Raw genomic sequence first — 27,836 nt, forward strand, 5'->3', positions numbered from 1 at the left:
GGTGGCCAGCTTTGCAGAGCTCTTCATTGAGCTCCGGTGCGGGGGCGTGTGTGTGTGTGTGTGTGTGTGTGTGAGTGTGTGTGTGTGTGTGTGAGGGCGGTGTGGGTGTGTGGGTGTGTGAGGGTGTGGTGCGGGAAGGAGCCTGGGGCTGTTCCTTCCTGGTACCTGATGCCCCAGAGCGGGCTGTGAGTAGTCACACCTATCCCCTTGCGCGTTCTCAGGGACCACTGACCACATCCAAATCTCAGTAGTGACACGGCATCGCTTTGCCGTCCTCTGTGGAATCGCTCAAGTCAGTCCACACTCAAGAGGAGGGGATTACAGCAGGAGGTCTAGACCAGGAAGTCCTGATCCCAGGTGGCCAGTGACGGGAGAAGGAGAAGACCCCAGCACTTCAATGCCTTGCCCAGAATCCCAGATGAGGAAGAAGGCGGCGCCAGGGAGGAAGCCAGCTCTGCGTCCTCAAGGCTGGGGCTCTGGCTGCACACAGGCATTCCCAGGGGCCTCTGGAGAAGGCTGTGTTGGTGGAAGTGCCTACAGATCTGGAGATGGCATGGGGGTGAGGGGGAGTATTCGGCAGTGTACACGGGCATTTGGTCAGTTCTTGTTTGAGGAGGAGCCCAGGTCCGGGGCACCCTTGATTGTAGCCCTGCCCACATCACACCCACGGTGGAGGCAGTGGCGGCCACTTTTCTGCTGAGCTCAGGCCTATGCAGTCCTGAATTGAATCTCTCACTGGAACATTGGGAAACTGAGGCCCCTAGAGGGGTATGGAATGGCCCTCGACAGGGTGAGTCCCGTGGGTAAGTGTGTGTTCTGACCTTCTAGGGCAAGACTGGGACCCCACGCGGAGGCTTGGCTTCTGAAACTAGGAACCATGAGATCTTGAGAAGCTCTTGCCAATCCCTCCCTTTTGTGGGAGCTGTTTTCTTCTTGGCCTCCACAACCTGAGCACACAACACGCGGACGCACACAAACACACACACACGCACACACGCGCATGCACACACACACAAACACACACACACACACACATTGACCTTGGATGCAAGGATGGACTCTAGGGTGGGATCCGAAGAGAAGCAGACACAGGGCAAGTGGCAAGAGGAAGAAACACGAGGTGGGAGGCATTGCCTGCAGGTGACACACGCCTCCAGTTTGAGAGGTATTGTCCTCTAAGGTAGGACACACGCCAGAGGACATGTCTAGCAAGTCCACGCTCCAGTCCTCCCCAGTGTGCAGACAGGAGGCCGACAGGCCCTGAGAGACACAACGGCTTATGCAGGATCCAGAAGAGGTAAGGAAGAGGACTTGTTTCTGCGTCAGTCTCAAAGCTGGGACCTCGGCCGCACCCAGACCCTCTAGGGAGCCTGTGAGACGGGTGTGTTGGTGTTCCTGGGTACGCGTACGACGTCGCATGGAGAAGGGGGGTGAGCAAGGCCATGGCCAGAGGACTGTTTGCATGGGTGGTATCTGAGGGGGGCACTCAGGTAAGGGCACTGCAGGAAATGAGGTCACTTCCTTGACAACAGACCCCAACAGACTTGGAACCCCCGCAACTAGGCAGCCACGTGCGCAAAGCCAGCTCACGTGGCTGGAGACTCTTGATAGAGAACCATGTTCTCCTGCTTTCTCCCGCCTGACCAGGGCTCTGGTTCCCAGAAAGCCCGGAGGGAGAACCTTTTGAGACGTTGTGGACGCTGGCTCAGCTCCCACGCCCCCCACCGCTGGACCTTTGGCAGGAGGTCCTCTCAGGTAACATGAGGAAGCCTAGAGCAGCCCAATCGAGGCCAGACCAGCTCCCCGAGCCCTCCCAGGGCAGCCCTCATCCCGTCTCCTCGTGAGTGTGGGGGCCAGAGGGACATGTGGGCAGGATCTGCCCTTGGCCGCAGAAGGTTGGTGGGCTGACAGTAACCTGCTTTTCCCGTCACGTTCCCAAGCCAGGACAGGGCTGGCGGGACTGAAAGGGGACCCCTAAGCTGCCTCCTCATTCCAGGCCCTCAGGCTGCCGTGTGTTTCCCTCCTCGCTGGAGGTCTGTGTGGACCGTGGGGCGGGGTATGTGTGTCCAGAGTGGAGAGAGTCACAGAGGTGTGAGAGCCAGCCAAGACAGCCAGTCGGGTCTCTGAGGCTTGCCGCCTGGCTGCCGGGCACTGTCTTTCCAGAGCGTCACTCAGGAGATGGGCCAGCAGCTGAGCAACGACGCCCTCGACTCCACCACCCTGCAGGAAGGGAAGGTGCCCCACGCTGCCAAGCGAGGCCAGGGCCGGCTCAGGGTGAGTGCGGGTGCTGGGGAGACCCAAGCCCCAGGGCCCCAAGACAGCACTGAGGACCCCAGGTCTTCGAAGGCCCTGAGACAGCCCCGGGGCTCCTGCCTGGAGCCCTGCTCCCCAAGGAATCTGAATCCCCATCTCTTCCCCCGACCTTCCCCTGCGGGCCCAGCCCCCGTCTTGGCCAGAGGAGACGGCCCTGTCCACAGAGGTGCAGCAGAGCAGAGACATTTCTAGCCCATCAGCTCACGGGCGTTCAAGAGTCCTTTTGCGTTCTGTAGAGATTTTCCTGTTTGAACTCCCATCCTCACGTGTCCATGTGGCCTGGCAATCCTTCCCCACCTTCTCCCAGTCGGACGCAGCATCCTGATGGATAGGCATGCTTTTTGCCCAAAAGGACATGGGGCTCACAGTGTTCTTTCTGGTCCTCTGCCTTTGCCGTCCAGAGGAACACGTCCACGTGGCCTCTCGAGGTCAGGGCATCGGGCCTCAGCAGGCCGCCCAACTTTCCAGAAGGGAGACCCATTAGCCCAGTGACTCAGCCCTTCACTGAACCCGCACCTTCTGTTGCCATTTCCACAGCACCGCCCTGATCACCCTGCCTGTCCTCCCGTCCTCATCCCTCCCAGCCCACGAAAAGCCTCTGTGTTCTCCTGTCTAGAATGGGCAGTTGGTCAGCCACCCCAGGGTTGATGCTCTTCATCCAGGGAAGGGCTGTCACTCCTCTGCCAGCACCAAAGACCTAGGAGACCAAGAGGTTTAATCCTTCTGCACCTCACATCCTACTTGGAATCCCGAGAATTCTTCCCTGCCCTGGGCAATGATGCCCACTTCTGGCCACAAGTCACCGCGGGCTTGGGCATTCGGTCCGACCTCCAGTCCCCGGCACTCCTGGGGCCCGCGGTGCGGCCTCTGATGGCAAGCGGCCCCTCTGTCTGACCCCAGGCTGAAAATCCATCCCCAGCGAAGAGCAAAGCGTCCCGCCTGGTGTGGACCGTCCAGGCTGGAACGCGGCAGAAGCGAGTGGAGCACCTGGTGCCCGCCTTCCTGGAGGGCGACACCGCCTACGTCCACAGCTTCCTGTGCACTTATAGAGGTTTTGCCACCACACGACAGGTGCTGGAGCTGCTGTTTCAAAGGTGAGTGCCGTGCCCCTCCGCAGCACTGTGGGCATTCAGCCACCTACTAGCTGTGAGGCTGGGGATGTCACGGCACCTCCCCGAGCCTCGGTTTGCTCCTTGCAAGGCGGGCTGAAGAGAGGATCAGCCTCCAGGGGAGATTGTAGGCACTCAAGCAGGTGCTGCCTGCAAAGGCTTCTCGAGAAGCCTAACCCTCTGGGAGGGTCGACTGGAGCGGAGGGGCTGTGGTTGTGCTCATTGAGGATATTCCTCTTGCCTATGGCGAAGCCTCCGCCTCGTCCCTCAGCGTGCCCGTGGCCTTCACTGAGCTGTTGTCTTCCCTTTGGAAAAGGAGATGGGAGAGCTCTTCTAGGTCTCTGACCTGGGTGAAGCCAGAGCAGCGATCCCTGGGCTGAGCCGAGGCCCCCGACCCACTCAAGCAGGAGGGAGGGGCCGGTTGGAGCTCCTTCCTTCATCACGCACACACAGAGGGCCCCACTAGGTGCAGAAAGTTTTCTAGGCACTGACCAGAATCCCGTGCACAGAGCAGGCGACAGCCATGCCCTCCAGGGCTCCATTCTCCTTGGGAGTCAGACAGCGCCGCTAGGCTTCTCACGCAGGCCTGATCCACAGTCCAGTGCATGCGACGTCCTCCTGTGTCTTCTAGATACGGTTGTGTCCTTGCCTATGGCGATGAGGACGGCGGACCCCTAGACCAACTCAAAAAGTGAGTGGGCTTTGGAATCCCTAGGAGGGCGCCCAGCGTCCACACTTGGAGGGCAGTTGCCTGCAGCGTCCCGCTCACTCATCTGCTAGAACCTCCCCAGCGGGTGCTCAGCTCCTGCTCAGGGGGCTCAGGGAGTGCTCCGGGGCCACATAAGCCCCTCCCTGGTCGAGATACGGGGCAGGGGAGCATGACCCTCATGGGACACCTGGTGAATCAGGCAGCACGTAGGCCCAGGAGGGAAAGTTGGAGGCAAGAGGAGGGCCCTGGGAAGCATGGGCGGGAGACAATGTCCGTTGTTCCCTCACTGGTCAGATGTTCTGGGAGCACCTCCTGTGTGCCAGGGAGGGCAATGCAAAGAGGAGACTGCACCGCTCGCTGCCCTCACGCAGCTGACGTTCCAGTGGGCAGTGGGCAGAGAGATGCTCCAAGCAGTGTGTCAGGCTTCCCTGAGGCCTAGGAGAGGTGACGCCACCACGGCACAGGGCTCCCCCTTCCAAAGGCGTTTTCCTAGCCCCTCCTTGGTGCCCTGGCCTACCTCTGCCAAGACTGCCAGATTGGAGGTGGCCGCCAAGTAGGACTGGCCCCTGGACAGCCAGGAGCGGGAGGCCCAGGAGCCCAGGCCCGCACAGGGATGCCCGGGAGGCCAGCGTGCAAGGAAAGGACCCTTCTCTGACTCTGCTGCCCACCTGTCCGTCCTCAGGGCCATCTCCTTCATTCTGGGCGCCTGGCTCCGATGGTACCCTGAGGATTTTATCCAGCCCCCAGATGTTCCCAGCCTGGAACTGCTCTTGGCCTACATTGGTCTCAATATGCCCGGCTCGGAGCTGGAGCACCGCGCCCGCGTTCTTCTTTCCCAGCTGGAGCACCCTGAGCACACTGAGGCCAAGACTGAGGGTGAGGAGGACTCGGGTGTGTGACGTGGGCGTGTGCAGAGGGGATGGCGCTGCGCCCCCCGGAGCAGAGTGTCCAGAGGCTGGGGTTCGGCTGGGAGCAAGGGGCGGCGGGCTCAGATCACTCTTGCCAGGGACTCGAGTCTGGGAAGACTTTCGGGGGCGTGGTGCTTGGACTGAGACTGCTTGATTGGCGGCAGAGGGTCCCTTTCTTTGGAATGACTTGGGCGGGCAGTCATGTTGGTGGCGTTTTCTCTTCTTCCATCTCCAGCTGCAGCTCCACCGAAAGATGCGGAAGCCCCTGAAGATCCGGCACCATCTCTCCCTCTCGTGCCCAGCCCAGCTCAGAGCCGCACAGGCATCTTCCGAGCCACAGCCGGCTCAAGACCTTCAGCAAGCACTTGCAGCATCCCAGCCACTACCCTCAGCTCCTGAGCTGCAGCCCCAGAGAATCCTCGCCTTCCCCTAGCCATGGCGTGGGTTTTAAAGTTTTGTTTTCGGCTTTTCTTTACTTAACCTTTCCCTGTATTTTATCTCGTCAGTTCAATAAAGTTTAGTTCTTGGGTTCTTTTCAATTGTTCGCTGAAGTGGCGTGAAGCAGACTCACAATGTCACACCAACGTCATCCGCATCTAGTACCCGCCCATTTTTGTCCAAGAGAAACCCTGTCCCTGGGAAGCAGTCAGTCTCCCTTCCTCCCACCGCAAGTCCCCGGTAGCCACTGAGTTTCCTTCTGTCGGACTCCGTGCGTTTCCCTCCTCCGGAGTTTGCATGGAAGTGCCAGCCTTCCAGAGGTGGCCTCCTGTGCCTGGCTGGGTCTGGTCTGAGGTGAGCGACTCCGGATGTTTGAAATTGAGATAGCGGTTTTCATTAAGAAGAAAAATCCCCCGGAGATCAAAGATTCTGTCTCAAAGAGGATGCCCCGCTATTCCCTCTTTTCACTTCCTGGGGATGGGGACCCATTGGAGGTGTGACACCAGAGCTGGAAACAGCGAGGGAAATGTCGGGGCCAGGGAGACCCCTTTCAAATCTTTCGCTTTCCTGGATGGGCCACGGTAACGTTTTCAAAATGGGCAAATTTTAAAAATATTCTCATCGCGTATGAAACACTGGCGTTTACAAGAAGCGTATCGTGGAGTAAAATATATTCCCCAAAGTTTTAACGTTTGAGATAGATGACTAATGTTACTTTGGTAAAAGAATGACTTAAAGATGAGTCATAAGAAACGATGCCCTCGTTCTACCAAGAAACAACTGCCCAGAACAAGGGGTGGCCAGCTTTGCAGAGCTCTTCATTGAGCTCCGGTGCGGGGGCGTGTGTGTGTGTGTGTGTGTGTGTGTGTGAGTGTGTGTGTGTGTGTGTGAGGGCGGTGTGGGTGTGTGGGTGTGTGAGGGTGTGGTGCGGGAAGGAGCCTGGGGCTGTTCCTTCCTGGTACCTGATGCCCCAGAGTGGGCTGTGAGTAGTCACACCTATCCCCTTGCGCGTTCTCAGGGACCACTGACCACATCCAAATCTCAGTAGTGACACGGCATCGCTTTGCCGTCCTCTGTGGAATCGCTCAAGTCAGTCCACACTCAAGAGGAGGGGATTACAGCAGGAGGTCTAGACCAGGAAGTCCTGATCCCAGGTGGCCAGTGACGGGAGAAGGAGAAGACCCCAGCACTTCAATGCCTTGCCCAGAATCCCAGATGAGGAAGAAGGCGGCGCCAGGGAGGAAGCCAGCTCTGCGTCCTCAAGGCTGGGGCTCTGGCTGCACACAGGCATTCCCAGGGGCCTCTGGAGAAGGCTGTGTTGGTGGAAGTGCCTACAGATCTGGAGATGGCATGGGGGTGAGGGGGAGTATTCGGCAGTGTACACGGGCATTTGGTCAGTTCTTGTTTGAGGAGGAGCCCAGGTCCGGGGCACCCTTGATTGTAGCCCTGCCCACATCACACCCACGGTGGAGGCAGTGGCGGCCACTTTTCTGCTGAGCTCAGGCCTATGCAGTCCTGAATTGAATCTCTCACTGGAACATTGGGAAACTGAGGCCCCTAGAGGGGTATGGAATGGCCCTCGACAGGGTGAGTCCCGTGGGTAAGTGTGTGTTCTGACCTTCTAGGGCAAGACTGGGACCCCACGCGGAGGCTTGGCTTCTGAAACTAGGAACCATGAGATCTTGAGAAGCTCTTGCCAATCCCTCCCTTTTGTGGGAGCTGTTTTCTTCTTGGCCTCCACAACCTGAGCACACAACACGCGGACGCACACAAACACACACACACACGCACACACGCGCATGCACACACACACACATACACACACACACACACACACACACACATTGACCTTGGATGCAAGGATGGACTCTAGGGTGGGATCCGAAGAGAAGCAGACACAGGGCAAGTGGCAAGAGGAAGAAACACGAGGTGGGAGGCATTGCCTGCAGGTGACACACGCCTCCAGTTTGAGAGGTATTGTCCTCTAAGGTAGGACACACGCCAGAGGACATGTCTAGCAAGTCCACGCTCCAGTCCTCCCCAGTGTGCAGACAGGAGGCCGACAGGCCCTGAGAGACACAACGGCTTATGCAGGATCCAGAAGAGGTAAGGAAGAGGACTTGTTTCTGCGTCAGTCTCAAAGCTGGGACCTCGGCCGCACCCAGACCCTCTAGGGAGCCTGTGAGACGGTTGTGTTGGTGTTCCTGGGTACGCGTACGACGTCGCATGGAGAAGGGGGGTGAGCAAGGCCATGGCCAGAGGACTGTTTGCATGGGTGGTATCTGAGGGGGGCACTCAGGTAAGGGCACTGCAGGAAATGAGGTCACTTCCTTGACAACAGACCCCAACAGACTTGGAACCCCCGCAACTAGGCAGCCACGTGCGCAAAGCCAGCTCACGTGGCTGGAGACTCTTGATAGAGAACCATGTTCTCCTGCTTTCTCCCGCCTGACCAGGGCTCTGGTTCCCAGAAAGCCCGGAGGGAGAACCTTTTGAGACGTTGTGGACGCTGGCTCAGCTCCCACGCCCCCCACCGCTGGACCTTTGGCAGGAGGTCCTCTCAGGTAACATGAGGAAGCCTAGAGCAGCCCAATCGAGGCCAGACCAGCTCCCCGAGCCCTCCCAGGGCAGCCCTCATCCCGTCTCCTCGTGAGTGTGGGGGCCAGAGGGACATGTGGGCAGGATCTGCCCTTGGCCGCAGAAGGTTGGTGGGCTGGCAGTAACCTGCTTTTCCCGTCACGTTCCCAAGCCAGGACAGGGCTGGCGGGACTGAAAGGGGACCCCTAAGCTGCCTCCTCATTCCAGGCCCTCAGGCTGCCGTGTGTTTCCCTCCTCGCTGGAGGTCTGTGTGGACCGTGGGGCGGGGTATGTGTGTCCAGAGTGGAGAGAGTCACAGAGGTGTGAGAGCCAGCCAAGACAGCCAGTCGGGTCTCTGAGGCTTGCCGCCTGGCTGCCGGGCACTGTCTTTCCAGAGCGTCACTCAGGAGATGGGCCAGCAGCTGAGCAACGACGCCCTCGACTCCACCACCCTGCAGGAAGGGAAGGTGCCCCACGCTGCCAAGCGAGGCCAGGGCCGGCTCAGGGTGAGTGCGGGTGCTGGGGAGACCCAAGCCCCAGGGCCCCAAGACAGCACTGAGGACCCCAGGTCTTCGAAGGCCCTGAGACAGCCCCGGGGCTCCTGCCTGGAGCCCTGCTCCCCAAGGAATCTGAATCCCCATCTCTTCCCCCGACCTTCCCCTGCGGGCCCAGCCCCCGTCTTGGCCAGAGGAGACGGCCCTGTCCACAGAGGTGCAGCAGAGCAGAGACATTTCTAGCCCATCAGCTCACGGGCGTTCAAGAGTCCTTTTGCGTTCTGTAGAGATTTTCCTGTTTGAACTCCCATCCTCACGTGTCCATGTGGCCTGGCAATCCTTCCCCACCTTCTCCCAGTCGGACGCAGCATCCTGATGGATAGGCATGCTTTTTGCCCAAAAGGACATGGGGCTCACAGTGTTCTTTCTGGTCCTCTGCCTTTGCCGTCCAGAGGAACACGTCCACGTGGCCTCTCGAGGTCAGGGCATCGGGCCTCAGCAGGCCGCCCAACTTTCCAGAAGGGAGACCCATTAGCCCAGTGACTCAGCCCTTCACTGAACCCGCACCTTCTGTTGCCATTTCCACAGCACCGCCCTGATCACCCTGCCTGTCCTCCCGTCCTCATCCCTCCCAGCCCACGAAAAGCCTCTGTGTTCTCCTGTCTAGAATGGGCAGTTGGTCAGCCACCCCAGGGTTGATGCTCTTCATCCAGGGAAGGGCTGTCACTCCTCTGCCAGCACCAAAGACCTAGGAGACCAAGAGGTTTAATCCTTCTGCACCTCACATCCTACTTGGAATCCCGAGAATTCTTCCCTGCCCTGGGCAATGATGCCCACTTCTGGCCACAAGTCACCGCGGGCTTGGGCATTCGGTCCGACCTCCAGTCCCCGGCACTCCTGGGGCCCGCGGTGCGGCCTCTGATGGCAAGCGGCCCCTCTGTCTGACCCCAGGCTGAAAATCCATCCCGAGCGAAGAGCAAAGCGTCCCGCCTGGTGTGGACCGTCCAGGCTGGAACGCGGCAGAAGCGAGTGGAGCACCTGGTGCCCGCCTTCCTGGAGGGCGACACCGCCTACGTCCACAGCTTCCTGTGCACTTATAGAGGCTTTGCCACCACACGACAGGTGCTGGAGCTGCTGTTTCAAAGGTGAGTGCCGTGCCCCTCCGCAGCACTGTGGGCATTCAGCCACCTACTAGCTGTGAGGCTGGGGATGTCACGGCACCTCCCCGAGCCTCGGTTTGCTCCTTGCAAGGCGGGCTGAAGAGAGGATCAGCCTCCAGGAGAGATTGTAGGCACTCAAGCAGGTGCTGCCTGCAAAGGCTTCTCGAGAAGCCTAACCCTCTGGGAGGGTCGACTGGAGCGGAGGGGCTGTGGTTGTGCTCATTGAGGATATTCCTCTTGCCTATGGCGAAGCCTCCGCCTCATCCCTCAGCGTGCCCGTGGCCTTCACTGAGCTGTTGTCTTCCCTTTGGAAAAGGAGATGGGAGAGCTCTTCTAGGTCTCTGACCTGGGTGAAGCCAGAGCAGCGATCCCTGGGCTGAGCCGAGGCCCCCGACCCACTCAAGCAGGAGGGAGGGGCCGGTTGGAGCTCCTTCCTTCATCACGCACACACAGAGGGCCCCACTAGGTGCAGAAAGTTTTCTAGGCACTGACCAGAATCCCGTGCACAGAGCAGGCGACAGCCATGCCCTCCAGGGCTCCATTCTCCTTGGGAGTCAGACAGCGCCGCTAGGCTTCTCACGCAGGCCTGATCCACAGTCCAGTGCATGCGACGTCCTCCTGTGTCTTCTAGATACGGTTGCGTCCTTGCCTATGGCGATGAGGACGGCGGACCCCTAGACCAACTCAAAAAGTGAGTGGGCTTTGGAATCCCTAGGAGGGCGCCCAGCGTCCACACTTGGAGGGCAGTTGCCTGCAGCGTCCCGCTCACTCATCTGCTAGAACCTCCCCAGCGGGTGCTCAGCTCCTGCTCAGGGGGCTCAGGGAGTGCTCCGGGGCCACATAAGCCCCTCCCTGGTCGAGATACGGGGCAGGGGAGCATGACCCTCATGGGACACCTGGTGAATCAGGCAGCACGTAGGCCCAGGAGGGAAAGTTGGAGGCAAGAGGAGGGCCCTGGGAAGCATGGGCGGGAGACAATGTCCGTTGTTCCCTCACTGGTCAGATGTTCTGGGAGCACCTCCTGTGTGCCAGGGAGGGCAATGCAAAGAGGAGACTGCACCGCTCGCTGCCCTCACGCAGCTGACGTTCCAGTGGGCAGTGGGCAGAGAGATGCTCCAAGCAGTGTGTCAGGCTTCCCTGAGGCCTAGGAGAGGTGACGCCACCACGGCACAGGGCTCCCCCTTCCAAAGGCGTTTTCCTAGCCCCTCCTTGGTGCCCTGGCCTACCTCTGCCAAGACTGCCAGATTGGAGTTGGCCGCCAAGTAGGACTGGCCCCTGGACAGCCAGGAGCGGGAGGCCCAGGAGCCCAGGCCCGCACAGGGATGCCCGGGAGGCCAGCGTGCAAGGAAAGGACCCTTCTCTGACTCTGCTGCCCACCTGTCCGTCCTCAGGGCCATCTCCTTCATTCTGGGCGCCTGGCTCCGATGGTACCCTGAGGATTTTATCCAGCCCCCAGATGTTCCCAGCCTGGAACTGCTCTTGGCCTACATTGGTCTCAATATGCCCGGCTCGGAGCTGGAGCACCGCGCCCGCGTTCTTCTTTCCCAGCTGGAGCACCCTGAGCACACTGAGGCCAAGACTGAGGGTGAGGAGGACTCGGGTGTGTGACGTGGGCGTGTGCAGAGGGGATGGCGCTGCGGCCCCCGGAGCAGAGTGTCCAGAGGCTGGGGTTCGGCTGGGAGCAAGGGGCGGCGGGCTCAGATCACTCTTGCCAGGGACTCGAGTCTGGGAAGACTTTCGGGGGCGTGGTGCTTGGACTGAGACTGCTTGATTGGCGGCAGAGGGTCCCTTTCTTTGGAATGACTTGGGCGGGCAGTCATGTTGGTGGCGTTTTCTCTTCTTCCATCTCCAGCTGCAGCTCCACCGAAAGATGCGGAAGCCCCTGAAGATCCGGCACCATCTCTCCCTCTCGTGCCCAGCCCAGCTCAGAGCCGCACAGGCATCTTCCGAGCCACAGCCGGCTCAAGACCTTCAGCAAGCACTTGCAGCATCCCAGCCACTACCCTCAGCTCCTGAGCTGCAGCCCCAGAGAATCCTCGCCTTCCCCTAGCCATGGCGTGGGTTTTAAAGTTTTGTTTTCGGCTTTTCTTTACTTAACCTTTCCCTGTATTTTATCTCGTCAGTTCAATAAAGTTTAGTTCTTGGGTTCTTTTCAATTGTTCGCTGAAGTGGCGTGAAGCAGACTCACAATGTCACACCAACGTCATCCGCATCTAGTACCCGCCCATTTTTGTCCAAGAGAAACCCTGTCCCTGGGAAGCAGTCAGTCTCCCTTCCTCCCACCGCAAGTCCCCGGTAGCCACTGAGTTTCCTTCTGTCGGACTCCGTGCGTTTCCCTCCTCCGGAGTTTGCATGGAAGTGCCAGCCTTCCAGAGGTGGCCTCCTGTGCCTGGCTGGGTCTGGTCTGAGGTGAGCGACTCCGGATGTTTGAAATTGAGATAGCGGTTTTCATTAAGAAGAAAAATCCCCCGGAGATCAAAGATTCTGTCTCAAAGAGGATGCCCCGCTATTCCCTCTTTTCACTTCCTGGGGATGGGGACCCATTGGAGGTGTGACACCAGAGCTGGAAACAGCGAGGGAAATGTCGGGGCCAGGGAGACCCCTTTCAAATCTTTCGCTTTCCTGGATGGGCCACGGTAATGTTTTCAAAATGGGCAAATTTTAAAAATATTCTCATCGCGTATGAAACACTGGCGTTTACAAGAAGCGTATCGTGGAGTAAAATATATTCCCCAAAGTTTTAACGTTTGAGATAGATAACTAATGTTAATTTGGTAAAAGAATGACTTAAAGATGAGTCATAAGAAACGATGCCCTCGTTCTACCAAGAAACAACTGCCCAGAACAAGGGGTGGCCAGCTTTGCAGAGCTCTTCATTGAGCTCCGGTGCGGGGGCGTGTGTGTGAGTGTGTGTGTGTGAGTGTGTGTGTGTGGGTGTGTGAGGGCGGTGTGGGTGTGTGGGTGTGTGAGGGTGTGGTGCGGGACGGAGCCTGGGGCTGTTCCTTCCTGGCACCTGATGCCCCAGAGTGGGCTGTGAGTAGTCACACCTATCCCCTTGCGCGTTCTCAGGGACCACTGACCACATCCAAATCTCAGTAGTGACACGGCATCGCTTTGCCGTCCTCTGTGGAATCGCTCAAGTCAGTCCACACTCAAGAGGAGGGGATTACAGCAGGAGGTCTAGACCAGGAAGTCCTGATCCCAGGTGGCCAGTGACGGGAGAAGGAGAAGACCCCAGCACTTCAATGCCTTGCCCAGAATCCCAGATGAGGAAGAAGGCGGCGCCAGGGAGGAAGCCAGCTCTGCGTCCTCAAGGCTGGGGCTCTGGCTGCACACAGGCATTCCCAGGGGCCTCTGGAGAAGGCTGTGTTGGTGGAAGTGCCTACAGATCTGGAGATGGCATGGGGGTGAGGGGGAGTATTCGGCAGTGTACACGGGCATTTGGTCAGTTCTTGTTTGAGGAGGAGCCCAGGTCCGGGGCACCCTTGATCGTAGCCCTGCCCACATCACACCCACGGTGGAGGCAGTGGCGGCCACTTTTCTGCTGAGCTCAGGCCTATGCAGTCCTGAATTGAATCTCTCACTGGAACATTGGGAAACTGAGGCCCCTAGAGGGGTATGGAATGGCCCTCGACAGGGTGAGTCCCGTGGGTAAGTGTGTGTTCTGACCTTCTAGGGCAAGACTGGGACCCCACGCGGAGGCTTGGCTTCTGAAACTAGGAACCATGAGATCTTGAGAAGCTCTTGCCAATCCCTCCCTTTTGTGGGAGCTGTTTTCTTCTTGGCCTCCACAACCTGAGCACACAACACGCGGACGCACACAAACACACACACACACGCACACACGCGCATGCACACACACACAAACACACACACACACACACACACACATTGACCTTGGATGCAAGGATGGACTCTAGGGTGGGATCCGAAGAGAAGCAGACACAGGGCAAGTGGCAAGAGGAAGAAACACGAGGTGGGAGGCATTGCCTGCAGGTGACACACGCCTCCAGTTTGAGAGGTATTGTCCTCTAAGGTAGGACACACGCCAGAGGACATGTCTAGCAAGTCCACGCTCCAGTCCTCCCCAGTGTGCAGACAGGAGGCCGACAGGCCCTGAGAGACACAACGGCTTATGCAGGATCCAGAAGAGGTAAGGAAGAGGACTTGTTTCTGCGTCAGTCTCAAAGCTGGGACCTCGGCCGCACCCAGACCCTCTAGGGAGCCTGTGAGACGGGTGTGTTGGTGTTCCTGGGTACGCGTACGACGTCGCATGGAGAAGGGGGGTGAGCAAGGCCATGGCCAGAGGACTGTTTGCATGGGTGGTATCTGAGGGGGGCACTCAGGTAAGGGCACTGCAGGAAATGAGGTCACTTCCTTGACAACAGACCCCAACAGACTTGGAACCCCCGCAACTAGGCAGCCACGTGCGCAAAGCCAGCTCACGTGGCTGGAGACTCTTGATAGAGAACCATGTTCTCCTGCTTTCTCCCGCCTGACCAGGGCTCTGGTTCCCAGAAAGCCCGGAGGGAGAACCTTTTGAGACGTTGTGGACGCTGGCTCAGCTCCCACGCCCCCCACCGCTGGACCTTTGGCAGGAGGTCCTCTCAGGTAACATGAGGAAGCCTAGAGCAGCCCAATCGAGGCCAGACCAGCTCCCCGAGCCCTCCCAGGGCAGCCCTCATCCCGTCTCCTCGTGAGTGTGGGGGCCAGAGGGACATGTGGGCAGGATCTGCCCTTGGCCGCAGAAGGTTGGTGGGCTGGCAGTAACCTGCTTTTCCCGTCACGTTCCCAAGCCAGGACAGGGCTGGCGGGACTGAAAGGGGACCCCTAAGCTGCCTCCTCATTCCAGGCCCTCAGGCTGCCGTGTGTTTCCCTCCTCGCTGGAGGTCTGTGTGGACCGTGGGGCGGGGTATGTGTGTCCAGAGTGGAGAGAGTCACAGAGGTGTGAGAGCCAGCCAAGACAGCCAGTCGGGTCTCTGAGGCTTGCCGCCTGGCTGCCGGGCACTGTCTTTCCAGAGCGTCACTCAGGAGATGGGCCAGCAGCTGAGCAACGACGCCCTCGACTCCACCACCCTGCAGGAAGGGAAGGTGCCCCACGCTGCCAAGCGAGGCCAGGGCCGGCTCAGGGTGAGTGCGGGTGCTGGGGAGACCCAAGCCCCAGGGCCCCAAGACAGCACTGAGGACCCCAGGTCTTCGAAGGCCCTGAGACAGCCCCGGGGCTCCTGCCTGGAGCCCTGCTCCCCAAGGAATCTGAATCCCCATCTCTTCCCCCGACCTTCCCCTGCGGGCCCAGCCCCCGTCTTGGCCAGAGGAGACGGCCCTGTCCACAGAGGTGCAGCAGAGCAGAGACATTTCTAGCCCATCAGCTCACGGGCGTTCAAGAGTCCTTTTGCGTTCTGTAGAGATTTTCCTGTTTGAACTCCCATCCTCACGTGTCCATGTGGCCTGGCAATCCTTCCCCACCTTCTCCCAGTCGGACGCAGCATCCTGATGGATAGGCATGCTTTTTGCCCAAAAGGACATGGGGCTCACAGTGTTCTTTCTGGTCCTCTGCCTTTGCCGTCCAGAGGAACACGTCCACGTGGCCTCTCGAGGTCAGGGCATCGGGCCTCAGCAGGCCGCCCAACTTTCCAGAAGGGAGACCCATTAGCCCAGTGACTCAGCCCTTCACTGAACCCGCACCTTCTGTTGCCATTTCCACAGCACCGCCCTGATCACCCTGCCTGTCCTCCCGTCCTCATCCCTCCCAGCCCACGAAAAGCCTCTGTGTTCTCCTGTCTAGAATGGGCAGTTGGTCAGCCACCCCAGGGTTGATGCTCTTCATCCAGGGAAGGGCTGTCACTCCTCTGCCAGCACCAAAGACCTAGGAGACCAAGAGGTTTAATCCTTCTGCACCTCACATCCTACTTGGAATCCCGAGAATTCTTCCCTGCCCTGGGCAATGATGCCCACTTCTGGCCACAAGTCACCGCGGGCTTGGGCATTCGGTCCGACCTCCAGTCCCCGGCACTCCTGGGGCCCGCGGTGCGGCCTCTGATGGCAAGCGGCCCCTCTGTCTGACCCCAGGCTGAAAATCCATCCCGAGCGAAGAGCAAAGCGTCCCGCCTGGTGTGGACCGTCCAGGCTGGAACGCGGCAGAAGCGAGTGGAGCACCTGGTGCCCGCCTTCCTGGAGGGCGACACCGCCTACGTCCACAGCTTCCTGTGCACTTATAGAGGCTTTGCCACCACACGACAGGTGCTGGAGCTGCTGTTTCAAAGGTGAGTGCCGTGCCCCTCCGCAGCACTGTGGGCATTCAGCCACCTACTAGCTGTGAGGCTGGGGATGTCACGGCACCTCCCCGAGCCTCGGTTTGCTCCTTGCAAGGTGGGCTGAAGAGAGGATCAGCCTCCAGGAGAGATTGTAGGCACTCAAGCAGGTGCTGCCTGCAAAGGCTTCTCGAGAAGCCTAACCCTCTGGGAGGGTCGACTGGAGCGGAGGGGCTGTGGTTGTGCTCATTGAGGATATTCCTCTTGCCTATGGCGAAGCCTCCGCCTCATCCCTCAGCGTGCCCGTGGCCTTCACTGAGCTGTTGTCTTCCCTTTGGAAAAGGAGATGGGAGAGCTCTTCTAGGTCTCTGACCTGGGTGAAGCCAGAGCAGCGATCCCTGGGCTGAGCCGAGGCCCCCGACCCACTCAAGCAGGAGGGAGGGGCCGGTTGGAGCTCCTTCCTTCATCACGCACACACAGAGGGCCCCACTAGGTGCAGAAAGTTTTCTAGGCACTGACCAGAATCCCGTGCACAGAGCAGGCGACAGCCATGCCCTCCAGGGCTCCATTCTCCTTGGGAGTCAGACAGCGCCGCTAGGCTTCTCACGCAGGCCTGATCCACAGTCCAGTGCATGCGACGTCCTCCTGTGTCTTCTAGATACGGTTGCGTCCTTGCCTATGGCGATGAGGACGGCGGACCCCTAGACCAACTCAAAAAGTGAGTGGGCTTTGGAATCCCTAGGAGGGCGCCCAGCGTCCACACTTGGAGGGCAGTTGCCTGCAGCGTCCCGCTCACTCATCTGCTAGAACCTCCCCAGCGGGTGCTCAGCTCCTGCTCAGGGGGCTCAGGGAGTGCTCCGGGGCCACATAAGCCCCTCCCTGGTCGAGATACGGGGCAGGGGAGCATGACCCTCATGGGACACCTGGTGAATCAGGCAGCACGTAGGCCCAGGAGGGAAAGTTGGAGGCAAGAGGAGGGCCCTGGGAAGCATGGGCGGGAGACAATGTCCGTTGTTCCCTCACTGGTCAGATGTTCTGGGAGCACCTCCTGTGTGCCAGGGAGGGCAATGCAAAGAGGAGACTGCACCGCTCGCTGCCCTCACGCAGCTGACGTTCCAGTGGGCAGTGGGCAGAGAGATGCTCCAAGCAGTGTGTCAGGCTTCCCTGAGGCCTAGGAGAGGTGACGCCACCACGGCACAGGGCTCCCCCTTCCAAAGGCGTTTTCCTAGCCCCTCCTTGGTGCCCTGGCCTACCTCTGCCAAGACTGCCAGATTGGAGTTGGCCGCCAAGTAGGACTGGCCCCTGGACAGCCAGGAGCGGGAGGCCCAGGAGCCCAGGCCCGCACAGGGATGCCCGGGAGGCCAGCGTGCAAGGAAAGGACCCTTCTCTGACTCTGCTGCCCACCTGTCCGTCCTCAGGGCCATCTCCTTCATTCTGGGCGCCTGGCTCCGATGGTACCCTGAGGATTTTATCCAGCCCCCAGATGTTCCCAGCCTGGAACTGCTCTTGGCCTACATTGGTCTCAATATGCCCGGCTCGGAGCTGGAGCACCGCGCCCGCGTTCTTCTTTCCCAGCTGGAGCACCCTGAGCACACTGAGGCCAAGACTGAGGGTGAGGAGGACTCGGGTGTGTGACGTGGGCGTGTGCAGAGGGGATGGCGCTGCGGCCCCCGGAGCAGAGTGTCCAGAGGCTGGGGTTCGGCTGGGAGCAAGGGGCGGCGGGCTCAGATCACTCTTGCCAGGGACTCGAGTCTGGGAAGACTTTCGGGGGCGTGGTGCTTGGACTGAGACTGCTTGATTGGCGGCAGAGGGTCCCTTTCTTTGGAATGACTTGGGCGGGCAGTCATGTTGGTGGCGTTTTCTCTTCTTCCATCTCCAGCTGCAGCTCCACCGAAAGATGCGGAAGCCCCTGAAGATCCGGCACCATCTCTCCCTCTCGTGCCCAGCCCAGCTCAGAGCCGCACAGGCATCTTCCGAGCCACAGCCGGCTCAAGACCTTCAGCAAGCACTTGCAGCATCCCAGCCACTACCCTCAGCTCCTGAGCTGCAGCCCCAGAGAATCCTCGCCTTCCCCTAGCCATGGCGTGGGTTTTAAAGTTTTGTTTTCGGCTTTTCTTTACTTAACCTTTCCCTGTATTTTATCTCGTCAGTTCAATAAAGTTTAGTTCTTGGGTTCTTTTCAATTGTTCGCTGAAGTGGCGTGAAGCAGACTCACAATGTCACACCAACGTCATCCGCATCTAGTACCCGCCCATTTTTGTCCAAGAGAAACCCTGTCCCTGGGAAGCAGTCAGTCTCCCTTCCTCCCACCGCAAGTCCCCGGTAGCCACTGAGTTTCCTTCTGTCGGACTCCGTGCGTTTCCCTCCTCCGGAGTTTGCATGGAAGTGCCAGCCTTCCAGAGGTGGCCTCCTGTGCCTGGCTGGGTCTGGTCTGAGGTGAGCGACTCCGGATGTTTGAAATTGAGATAGCGGTTTTCATTAAGAAGAAAAATCCCCCGGAGATCAAAGATTCTGTCTCAAAGAGGATGCCCCGCTATTCCCTCTTTTCACTTCCTGGGGATGGGGACCCATTGGAGGTGTGACACCAGAGCTGGAAACAGCGAGGGAAATGTCGGGGCCAGGGAGACCCCTTTCAAATCTTTCGCTTTCCTGGATGGGCCACGGTAATGTTTTCAAAATGGGCAAATTTTAAAAATATTCTCATCGCGTATGAAACACTGGCGTTTACAAGAAGCGTATCGTGGAGTAAAATATATTCCCCAAAGTTTTAACGTTTGAGATAGATAACTAATGTTAATTTGGTAAAAGAATGACTTAAAGATGAGTCATAAGAAACGATGCCCTCGTTCTACCAAGAAACAACTGCCCAGAACAAGGGGTGGCCAGCTTTGCAGAGCTCTTCATTGAGCTCCGGTGCGGGGGCGTGTGTGTGAGTGTGTGTGTGTGAGTGTGTGTGTGTGGGTGTGTGAGGGCGGTGTGGGTGTGTGGGTGTGTGAGGGTGTGGTGCGGGACGGAGCCTGGGGCTGTTCCTTCCTGGCACCTGATGCCCCAGAGTGGGCTGTGAGTAGTCACACCTATCCCCTTGCGCGTTCTCAGGGACCACTGACCACATCCAAATCTCAGTAGTGACACGGCATCGCTTTGCCGTCCTCTGTGGAATCGCTCAAGTCAGTCCACACTCAAGAGGAGGGGATTACAGCAGGAGGTCTAGACCAGGAAGTCCTGATCCCAGGTGGCCAGTGACGGGAGAAGGAGAAGACCCCAGCACTTCAATGCCTTGCCCAGAATCCCAGATGAGGAAGAAGGCGGCGCCAGGGAGGAAGCCAGCTCTGCGTCCTCAAGCCTGGGGCTCTGGCTGCACACAGGCATTCCCAGGGGCCTCTGGAGAAGGCTGTGTTGGTGGAAGTGCCTACAGATCTGGAGATGGCATGGGGGTGAGGGGGAGTATTCGGCAGTGTACACGGGCATTTGGTCAGTTCTTGTTTGAGGAGGAGCCCAGGTCCGGGGCACCCTTGATCGTAGCCCTGCCCACATCACACCCACGGTGGAGGCAGTGGCGGCCACTTTTCTGCTGAGCTCAGGCCTATGCAGTCCTGAATTGAATCTCTCACTGGAACATTGGGAAACTGAGGCCCCTAGAGGGGTATGGAATGGCCCTCGACAGGGTGAGTCCCATGGGTAAGTGTGTGTTCTGACCTTCTAGGGCAAGACTGGGACCCCACGCGGAGGCTTGGCTTCTGAAACTAGGAACCATGAGATCTTGAGAAGCTCTTGCCAATCCCTCCCTTTTGTGGGAGCTGTTTTCTTCTTGGCCTCCACAACCTGAGCACACAACACGCGGACGCACACAAACACACACACACACGCACACACGCGCATGCACACACACACAAACACACACACACACACACACACACATTGACCTTGGATGCAAGGATGGACTCTAGGGTGGGATCCGAAGAGAAGCAGACACAGGGCAAGTGGCAAGAGGAAGAAACACGAGGTGGGAGGCATTGCCTGCAGGTGACACACGCCTCCAGTTTGAGAGGTATTGTCCTCTAAGGTAGGACACACGCCAGAGGACATGTCTAGCAAGTCCACGCTCCAGTCCTCCCCAGTGTGCAGACAGGAGGCCGACAGGCCCTGAGAGACACAACGGCTTATGCAGGATCCAGAAGAGGTAAGGAAGAGGACTTGTTTCTGCGTCAGTCTCAAAGCTGGGACCTCGGCCGCACCCAGACCCTCTAGGGAGCCTGTGAGACGGGTGTGTTGGTGTTCCTGGGTACGCGTACGACGTCGCATGGAGAAGGGGGGTGAGCAAGGCCATGGCCAGAGGACTGTTTGCATGGGTGGTATCTGAGGGGGGCACTCAGGTAAGGGCACTGCAGGAAATGAGGTCACTTCCTTGACAACAGACCCCAACAGACTTGGAACCCCCGCAACTAGGCAGCCACGTGCGCAAAGCCAGCTCACTTGGCTGGAGACTCTTGATAGAGAACCATGTTCTCCTGCTTTCTCCCGCCTGACCAGGGCTCTGGTTCCCAGAAAGCCCGGAGGGAGAACCTTTTGAGACGTTGTGGACGCTGGCTCAGCTCCCACGCCCCCCACCGCTGGACCTTTGGCAGGAGGTCCTCTCAGGTAACATGAGGAAGCCTAGAGCAGCCCAATCGAGGCCAGACCAGCTCCCCGAGCCCTCCCAGGGCAGCCCTCATCCCGTCTCCTCGTGAGTGTGGGGGCCAGAGGGACATGTGGGCAGGATCTGCCCTTGGCCGCAGAAGGTTGGTGGGCTGGCAGTAACCTGCTTTTCCCGTCACGTTCCCAAGCCAGGACAGGGCTGGCGGGACTGAAAGGGGACCCCTAAGCTGCCTCCTCATTCCAGGCCCTCAGGCTGCCGTGTGTTTCCCTCCTCGCTGGAGGTCTGTGTGGACCGTGGGGCGGGGTATGTGTGTCCAGAGTGGAGAGAGTCACAGAGGTGTGAGAGCCAGCCAAGACAGCCAGTCGGGTCTCTGAGGCTTGCCGCCTGGCTGCCGGGCACTGTCTTTCCAGAGCGTCACTCAGGAGATGGGCCAGCAGCTGAGCAACGACGCCCTCGACTCCACCACCCTGCAGGAAGGGAAGGTGCCCCACGCTGCCAAGCGAGGCCAGGGCCGGCTCAGGGTGAGTGCGGGTGCTGGGGAGACCCAAGCCCCAGGGCCCCAAGACAGCACCGAGGACCCCAGGTCTTCGAAGGCCCTGAGACAGCCCCGGGGCTCCTGCCTGGAGCCCTGCTCCCCAAGGAATCTGAATCCCCATCTCTTCCCCCGACCTTCCCCTGCGGGCCCAGCCCCCGTCTTGGCCAGAGGAGACGGCCCTGTCCACAGAGGTGCAGCAGAGCAGAGACATTTCTAGCCCATCAGCTCACGGGCGTTCAAGAGTCCTTTTGCGTTCTGTAGAGATTTTCCTGTTTGAACTCCCATCCTCACGTGTCCATGTGGCCTGGCAATCCTTCCCCACCTTCTCCCAGTCGGACGCAGCATCCTGATGGATAGGCATGCTTTTTGCCCAAAAGGACATGGGGCTCACAGTGTTCTTTCTGGTCCTCTGCCTTTGCCGTCCAGAGGAACACGTCCACGTGGCCTCTCGAGGTCAGGGCATCGGGCCTCAGCAGGCCGCCCAACTTTCCAGAAGGGAGACCCATTAGCCCAGTGACTCAGCCCTTCACTGAACCCGCACCTTCTGTTGCCATTTCCACAGCACCGCCCTGATCACCCTGCCTGTCCTCCCGTCCTCATCCCTCCCAGCCCACGAAAAGCCTCTGTGTTCTCCTGTCTAGAATGGGCAGTTGGTCAGCCACCCCAGGGTTGATGCTCTTCATCCAGGGAAGGGCTGTCACTCCTCTGCCAGCACCAAAGACCTAGGAGACCAAGAGGTTTAATCCTTCTGCACCTCACATCCTACTTGGAATCCCGAGAATTCTTCCCTGCCCTGGGCAATGATGCCCACTTCTGGCCACAAGTCACCGCGGGCTTGGGCATTCGGTCCGACCTCCAGTCCCCGGCACTCCTGGGGCCCGCGGTGCGGCCTCTGATGGCAAGCGGCCCCTCTGTCTGACCCCAGGCTGAAAATCCATCCCCAGCGAAGAGCAAAGCGTCCCGCCTGGTGTGGACCGTCCAGGCTGGAACGCGGCAGAAGCGAGTGGAGCACCTGGTGCCCGCCTTCCTGGAGGGCGACACCGCCTACGTCCACAGCTTCCTGTGCACTTATAGAGGTTTTGCCACCACACGACAGGTGCTGGAGCTGCTGTTTCAAAGGTGAGTGCCGTGCCCCTCCGCAGCACTGTGGGCATTCAGCCACCTACTAGCTGTGAGGCTGGGGATGTCACGGCACCTCCCCGAGCCTCGGTTTGCTCCTTGCAAGGCGGGCTGAAGAGAGGATCAGCCTCCAGGGGAGATTGTAGGCACTCAAGCAGGTGCTGCCTGCAAAGGCTTCTCGAGAAGCCTAACCCTCTGGGAGGGTCGACTGGAGCGGAGGGGCTGTGGTTGTGCTCATTGAGGATATTCCTCTTGCCTATGGCGAAGCCTCTGCCTCGTCCCTCAGCGTGCCCGTGGCCTTCACTGAGCTGTTGTCTTCCCTTTGGAAAAGGAGATGGGAGAGCTCTTCTAGGTCTCTGACCTGGGTGAAGCCAGAGCAGCGATCCCTGGGCTGAGCCGAGGCCCCCGACCCACTCAAGCAGGAGGGAGGGGCCGGTTGGAGCTCCTTCCTTCATCACGCACACACAGAGGTCCCCACTAGGTGCAGAAAGTTTTCTAGGCACTGACCAGAATCCCGTGCACAGAGCAGGCGACAGCCATGCCCTCCAGGGCTCCATTCTCCTTGGGAGTCAGACAGCGCCGCTAGGCTTCTCACGCAGGCCTGATCCACAGTCCAGTGCATGCGACGTCCTCCTGTGTCTTCTAGATACGGTTGTGTCCTTGCCTATGGCGATGAGGACGGCGGACCCCTAGACCAACTCAAAAAGTGAGTGGGCTTTGGAATCCCTAGGAGGGCGCCCAGCGTCCACACTTGGAGGGCAGTTGCCTGCAGCGTCCCGCTCACTCATCTGCTAGAACCTCCCCAGCGGGTGCTCAGCTCCTGCTCAGGGGGCTCAGGGAGTGCTCCGGGGCCACATAAGCCCCTCGCTGGTCGAGATACGGGGCAGGGGAGCATGACCCTCATGGGACACCTGGTGAATCAGGCAGCACGTAGGCCCAGGAGGGAAAGTTGGAGGCAAGAGGAGGGCCCTGGGAAGCATGGGCGGGAGACAATGTCCGTTGTTCCCTCACTGGTCAGATGTTCTGGGAGCACCTCCTGTGTGCCAGGGAGGGCAATGCAAAGAGGAGACTGCACCGCTCGCTGCCCTCACGCAGCTGACGTTCCAGTGGGCAGTGGGCAGAGAGATGCTCCAAGCAGTGTGTCAGGCTTCCCTGAGGCCTAGGAGAGGTGACGCCACCACGGCACAGGGCTCCCCCTTCCAAAGGCGTTTTCCTAGCCCCTCCTTGGTGCCCTGGCCTACCTCTGCCAAGACTGCCAGATTGGAGGTGGCCGCCAAGTAGGACTGGCCCCTGGACAGCCAGGAGCGGGAGGCCCAGGAGCCCAGGCCCGCACAGGGATGCCCGGGAGGCCAGCGTGCAAGGAAAGGACCCTTCTCTGACTCTGCTGCCCACCTGTCCGTCCTCAGGGCCATCTCCTTCATTCTGGGCGCCTGGCTCCGATGGTACCCTGAGGATTTTATCCAGCCCCCAGATGTTCCCAGCCTGGAACTGCTCTTGGCCTACATTGGTCTCAATATGCCCGGCTCGGAGCTGGAGCACCGCGCCCGCGTTCTTCTTTCCCAGCTGGAGCACCCTGAGCACACTGAGGCCAAGACTGAGGGTGAGGAGGACTCGGGTGTGTGACGTGGGCGTGTGCAGAGGGGATGGCGCTGCGCCCCCCGGAGCAGAGTGTCCAGAGGCTGGGGTTCGGCTGGGAGCAAGGGGCGGCGGGCTCAGATCACTCTTGCCAGGGACTCGAGTCTGGGAAGACTTTCGGGGGCGTGGTGCTTGGACTGAGACTGCTTGATTGGCGGCAGAGGGTCCCTTTCTTTGGAATGACTTGGGCGGGCAGTCATGTTGGTGGCGTTTTCTCTTCTTCCATCTCCAGCTGCAGCTCCACCGAAAGATGCGGAAGCCCCTGAAGATCCGGCACCATCTCTCCCTCTCGTGCCCAGCCCAGCTCAGAGCCGCACAGGCATCTTCCGAGCCACAGCCGGCTCAAGACCTTCAGCAAGCACTTGCAGCATCCCAGCCACTACCCTCAGCTCCTGAGCTGCAGCCCCAGAGAATCCTCGCCTTCCCCTAGCCATGGCGTGGGTTTTAAAGTTTTGTTTTCGGCTTTTCTTTACTTAACCTTTCCCTGTATTTTATCTCGTCAGTTCAATAAAGTTTAGTTCTTGGGTTCTTTTCAATTGTTCGCTGAAGTGGCGTGAAGCAGACTCACAATGTCACACCAACGTCATCCGCATCTAGTACCCGCCCATTTTTGTCCAAGAGAAACCCTGTCCCTGGGAAGCAGTCAGTCTCCCTTCCTCCCACCGCAAGTCCCCGGTAGCCACTGAGTTTCCTTCTGTCGGACTCCGTGCGTTTCCCTCCTCCGGAGTTTGCATGGAAGTGCCAGCCTTCCAGAGGTGGCCTCCTGTGCCTGGCTGGGTCTGGTCTGAGGTGAGCGACTCCGGATGTTTGAAATTGAGATAGCGGTTTTCATTAAGAAGAAAAATCCCCCGGAGATCAAAGATTCTGTCTCAAAGAGGATGCCCCGCTATTCCCTCTTTTCACTTCCTGGGGATGGGGACCCATTGGAGGTGTGACACCAGAGCTGGAAACAGCGAGGGAAATGTCGGGGCCAGGGAGACCCCTTTCAAATCTTTCGCTTTCCTGGATGGGCCACGGTAACGTTTTCAAAATGGGCAAATTTTAAAAATATTCTCATCGCGTATGAAACACTGGCGTTTACAAGAAGCGTATCGTGGAGTAAAATATATTCCCCAAAGTTTTAACGTTTGAGATAGATGACTAATGTTACTTTGGTAAAAGAATGACTTAAAGATGAGTCATAAGAAACGATGCCCTCGTTCTACCAAGAAACAACTGCCCAGAACAAGGGGTGGCCAGCTTTGCAGAGCTCTTCATTGAGCTCCGGTGCGGGGGCGTGTGTGTGTGTGTGTGTGTGTGTGTGTGAGTGTGTGTGTGTGTGTGTGAGGGCGGTGTGGGTGTGTGGGTGTGTGAGGGTGTGGTGCGGGAAGGAGCCTGGGGCTGTTCCTTCCTGGTACCTGATGCCCCAGAGTGGGCTGTGAGTAGTCACACCTATCCCCTTGCGCGTTCTCAGGGACCACTGACCACATCCAAATCTCAGTAGTGACACGGCATCGCTTTGCCGTCCTCTGTGGAATCGCTCAAGTCAGTCCACACTCAAGAGGAGGGGATTACAGCAGGAGGTCTAGACCAGGAAGTCCTGATCCCAGGTGGCCAGTGACGGGAGAAGGAGAAGACCCCAGCACTTCAATGCCTTGCCCAGAATCCCAGATGAGGAAGAAGGCGGCGCCAGGGAGGAAGCCAGCTCTGCGTCCTCAAGGCTGGGGCTCTGGCTGCACACAGGCATTCCCAGGGGCCTCTGGAGAAGGCTGTGTTGGTGGAAGTGCCTACAGATCTGGAGATGGCATGGGGGTGAGGGGGAGTATTCGGCAGTGTACACGGGCATTTGGTCAGTTCTTGTTTGAGGAGGAGCCCAGGTCCGGGGCACCCTTGATCGTAGCCCTGCCCACATCACACCCACGGTGGAGGCAGTGGCGGCCACTTTTCTGCTGAGCTCAGGCCTATGCAGTCCTGAATTGAATCTCTCACTGGAACATTGGGAAACTGAGGCCCCTAGAGGGGTATGGAATGGCCCTCGACAGGGTGAGTCCCGTGGGTAAGTGTGTGTTCTGACCTTCTAGGGCAAGACTGGGACCCCACGCGGAGGCTTGGCTTCTGAAACTAGGAACCATGAGATCTTGAGAAGCTCTTGCCAATCCCTCCCTTTTGTGGGAGCTGTTTTCTTCTTGGCCTCCACAACCTGAGCACACAACACGCGGACGCACACAAACACACACACACACGCACACACGCGCATGCACACACACACAAACACACACACACACACACACACACATTGACCTTGGATGCAAGGATGGACTCTAGGGTGGGATCCGAAGAGAAGCAGACACAGGGCAAGTGGCAAGAGGAAGAAACACGAGGTGGGAGGCATTGCCTGCAGGTGACACACGCCTCCAGTTTGAGAGGTATTGTCCTCTAAGGTAGGACACACGCCAGAGGACATGTCTAGCAAGTCCACGCTCCAGTCCTCCCCAGTGTGCAGACAGGAGGCCGACAGGCCCTGAGAGACACAACGGCTTATGCAGGATCCAGAAGAGGTAAGGAAGAGGACTTGTTTCTGCGTCAGTCTCAAAGCTGGGACCTCGGCCGCACCCAGACCCTCTAGGGAGCCTGTGAGACGGGTGTGTTGGTGTTCCTGGGTACGCGTACGACGTCGCATGGAGAAGGGGGGTGAGCAAGGCCATGGCCAGAGGACTGTTTGCATGGGTGGTATCTGAGGGGGGCACTCAGGTAAGGGCACTGCAGGAAATGAGGTCACTTCCTTGACAACAGACCCCAACAGACTTGGAACCCCCGCAACTAGGCAGCCACGTGCGCAAAGCCAGCTCACTTGGCTGGAGACTCTTGATAGAGAACCATGTTCTCCTGCTTTCTCCCGCCTGACCAGGGCTCTGGTTCCCAGAAAGCCCGGAGGGAGAACCTTTTGAGACGTTGTGGACGCTGGCTCAGCTCCCACGCCCCCCACCGCTGGACCTTTGGCAGGAGGTCCTCTCAGGTAACATGAGGAAGCCTAGAGCAGCCCAATCGAGGCCAGACCAGCTCCCCGAGCCCTCCCAGGGCAGCCCTCATCCCGTCTCCTCGTGAGTGTGGGGGCCAGAGGGACATGTGGGCAGGATCTGCCCTTGGCCGCAGAAGGTTGGTGGGCTGGCAGTAACCTGCTTTTCCCGTCACGTTCCCAAGCCAGGACAGGGCTGGCGGGACTGAAAGGGGACCCCTAAGCTGCCTCCTCATTCCAGGCCCTCAGGCTGCCGTGTGTTTCCCTCCTCGCTGGAGGTCTGTGTGGACCGTGGGGCGGGGTATGTGTGTCCAGAGTGGAGAGAGTCACAGAGGTGTGAGAGCCAGCCAAGACAGCCAGTCGGGTCTCTGAGGCTTGCCGCCTGGCTGCCGGGCACTGTCTTTCCAGAGCGTCACTCAGGAGATGGGCCAGCAGCTGAGCAACGACGCCCTCGACTCCACCACCCTGCAGGAAGGGAAGGTGCCCCACGCTGCCAAGCGAGGCCAGGGCCGGCTCAGGGTGAGTGCGGGTGCTGGGGAGACCCAAGCCCCAGGGCCCCAAGACAGCACCGAGGACCCCAGGTCTTCGAAGGCCCTGAGACAGCCCCGGGGCTCCTGCCTGGAGCCCTGCTCCCCAAGGAATCTGAATCCCCATCTCTTCCCCCGACCTTCCCCTGCGGGCCCAGCCCCCGTCTTGGCCAGAGGAGACGGCCCTGTCCACAGAGGTGCAGCAGAGCAGAGACATTTCTAGCCCATCAGCTCACGGGCGTTCAAGAGTCCTTTTGCGTTCTGTAGAGATTTTCCTGTTTGAACTCCCATCCTCACGTGTCCATGTGGCCTGGCAATCCTTCCCCACCTTCTCCCAGTCGGACGCAGCATCCTGATGGATAGGCATGCTTTTTGCCCAAAAGGACATGGGGCTCACAGTGTTCTTTCTGGTCCTCTGCCTTTGCCGTCC

At 59.1% G+C, this 27,836-nt stretch overlaps 1 protein-coding gene across 1 annotated transcript in view; it reads left to right on the forward strand.

Moving 5' to 3' along the window:
• WDR49 (WD repeat domain 49) overlaps positions 1–27,836 on the forward strand; it is a 523,215-nt gene that overhangs the window by 330,329 nt on the left and 165,050 nt on the right.

This window comes from Equus asinus, chromosome 5, assembly GCF_041296235.1.
Source record: "Equus asinus isolate D_3611 breed Donkey chromosome 5, EquAss-T2T_v2, whole genome shotgun sequence".
In the NCBI taxonomy this organism is placed as follows: Eukaryota; Metazoa; Chordata; class Mammalia; order Perissodactyla; family Equidae; genus Equus; species Equus asinus.